At 43.5% G+C, this 2,900-nt stretch overlaps 1 pseudogene; it reads left to right on the top strand.

Annotated features, from left to right (window-relative positions):
• The first annotated feature begins 1,976 nt into the window (after window positions 1-1,976).
• LOC110289358 lies at window positions 1,977-2,328 on the top strand (annotated as a pseudogene).
• Window positions 2,329-2,900: the final 572 nt, after the last annotated feature.

Here is a 2,900-nt window from a genome sequence, read left to right as displayed (position 1 = left end):
GGGGGACTTTTGGGATAGCATTGGAAATGTAATTGAGGAAAATATGTTATAAAAATATCAAAAATTTAAAAAAAAAAAGAATGGGAAAAGATCTTCACCTACCCTACATGTGACAGAGGACAAATATCCAAAATATATAAACTACTCAAAAAAAATTAGACAACAACAAATCAAATAATGCATTCGAAAATGAGGTACAGAGGTTAACAGAGAATTCTCAACAGAGGAATCTCGATTGGTGGAGAAGTACTTAAAGAAGTGTTCAACTTCTTTAGTCATCAGGAAAATGCAAATCAAAACAATTCTGAGATTCCATCTTATACCCACCAGAAATCACTAAGATCCAAAACTCAAGTGATAGCACATGCTGGCAAGGATGTGGAGCAAGGAGAACACTGTTGGTGGGAGAACAAATGTTACAACATTGGAAATCAATCTGGCTATTTCTCAGAAGATTGGGAATAGTTCTACCTCAAGACCCAGCTATACCACCCCTGGGAATACACCCAAAAGATGACACATTATACCACAAAACACTTGCTTAACTATGTTCATAGCCGCTTTATTCGTAATAGCCAGAAATTGGAAACAACCTAAATGTCCCTCAATTGATAGATAAGAAAATGTGGTACATCTACACAAATGAATACTATTCAACTATTAAAAACAAAGATGCCATGAAATTTGCAGGCAAATGGATGGAACTTGAGAATATGATTCTGAGTGAGGTAACAAAGCCAGAAAGACACATATGATATGTACTCACTTATAAGTGGACATTATCCATAAAGTACAGGATAACCATGCTACAATTCACAGACCCAAAGAAACTGGGTGATAAGGAGAACCCAAGTGAGGGTATGTGAATCTCACTCAGAAGGGGAAACTAAATTGTCATCAGAGGTAGATGGAGAGAGAACTGGGTGGAAGAGGGTAAAGAGGGATACAGAGACAGTAATCAGATGTGGGGGGGAAAGGGGATGGGAAAGGGCTGGGAATGAGAATGGAAATCAGTGGGGTGTGCCATCTTTGGGACTAGCTGGAGACCTGGGATAGGGAAGGCTATGAGGAGTCTATGGGATGAACCTAGCTGAGATTCCTATCAGTGGAGATACAGACTTAAGTGGCCACCTCCTGTAGCCAGGCAGGACTTCTAGTGAAAGGAGGGGGAAATCAACACACCCACAAAATCACCAACCCAAAATTTGTCCTTCCTACAGGATGTGCAGGGATAAAGGTAGAAGAGAGACTGAGGAACATCCAACCAATGACTGGCCCAATTTAAGACCCACACCATAGGATATAGGCAACCCTGACACTATTAATGATATTCTTCTATGCTTGCAGACAGGAACCTAGCATAACTCTCTCTTGAGAGCCTTCAGCAGCAAAGACCCATAGCCAAACATAAGGTACAGTTCAGAGTTTCTTGTGGAAGAGTGGGGGATAGAATTGAGTAAGCCAGAGGAGGGGATCAAGGACACCACAAGGAGACCACAGAGTCAACTAACCTGAGCCCATGGTGGGTGTTCACAGAGGCCAAACTACCAATCAGAGAACATTCAAGGGCTTGATCTAGGCCCCTCACACATTTGTAGCAGATATGCTACATGCCATCTTCATGTGGGTTCCCTAAAAATTGGAACAAGGGCTATCTCTGACTCTGTTTCCTGCCATTGAATCCCCTTATGCTACCTGACTGTCTTGTTGGGTCTCAGTGGGAGAGGAGGTTCTTAGCCCTGCTGGGATTAAATGTCCCAGGGTACTGTGATACTCAAGGGGGAGTTCCTGTCTCTGAAGAGAAGGGGAGGGGTAATAAAGAAAGACTAAGGGAGAGACTGAGAGGAGAGGAGAAAGGGGGGTTGTGGTTGAGAAGTATGTGAATTTAAAAGGTAAATTATAAAGAAAAAAACTACACTTAGAAAAGACGAAAAGAGCTTTTCCAATCTGGCACCCGCTGGGGAGATGCTGGGGAGATGGTGCACCTTCACCTGCTCTGGGCACCCGCTGACTCCTGGTTTCTGCCTGGAGAGCAGTCATATATGAACGGACGGGTGGATTTTTTAGTGACAAAGGAAGAGATCAACCTGACGAGAGGACCCTCGGGTAAATGGCCAAGACCTGAAGAACCTGCTGCACCAAGATGCTGTAGACCTCTTTGGTAATGCGGGGTGTGCCGTGTCCCTGAGAGTACAGCACAGGTGCAGAACGGACTTACCGAGGCGAAGGAGAACCAAGTGGAGTTACTGTAGCTATGGTGCTGCTACCAGTGTTGCCCTCATCATGGTAGCAGTTTGGGCCTTCGTGAGATCCTGAAAGCAGCTTTGAAATGCTTGCTGTCTTCCAGTGTGTCCAAGAACTCTCGCTCTTTCACTCACCGTCTCTGACATCCTCCCATGTTCTTTCTTCTCCACTTAGCCAACACATGATTTAAAGTGACTACTTATCACTCCAAACCCTGCTATTCAAAATCTCCAAGACTTCAAATTCTAATGGAAGAGTAAAGGGATGATTTGGGGGGTGGGGAGGAAGCTGTGGGAGGGGGTTAAAGCCTTGCTTAGAAATGAATGGGAAGTTACATATTTTACTAGAACTGCCAATGAGAACTCAGCTATTGCCCGACTCGCCGGACGAGGAAAAGGTCAGTCTTCCTATGTCTGTGGACGACACCTTTCTCTTAGCTGGAGTGCTGTGATGGCGTGCTGTGCTATCTGAAAGGAGGAGCTGAGGTTTTTAATGCCTTTTCTTGGGAAGTATTTGTGGTCGTTAATTTGTAACTATATACCTAGATGCCTATGTTGGACATAGGCGAATGCAGTTTTTTCTTTCTTTCTTTTCTTTTTCTTTCTTTCTTTCTTTCTTTCTTTCTTTCTTTCTTTCTTTCTTTCTTTCTTTCTTTC

Source organism: Mus caroli, chromosome 1 (assembly GCF_900094665.2).
Source record: "Mus caroli chromosome 1, CAROLI_EIJ_v1.1, whole genome shotgun sequence".
NCBI classification, from domain to species: domain Eukaryota; kingdom Metazoa; phylum Chordata; class Mammalia; order Rodentia; family Muridae; genus Mus; species Mus caroli.
The sequence above is the reverse complement of the archived record's forward strand: the minus strand, read 5'-3'. Positions and strand labels throughout refer to the sequence as shown.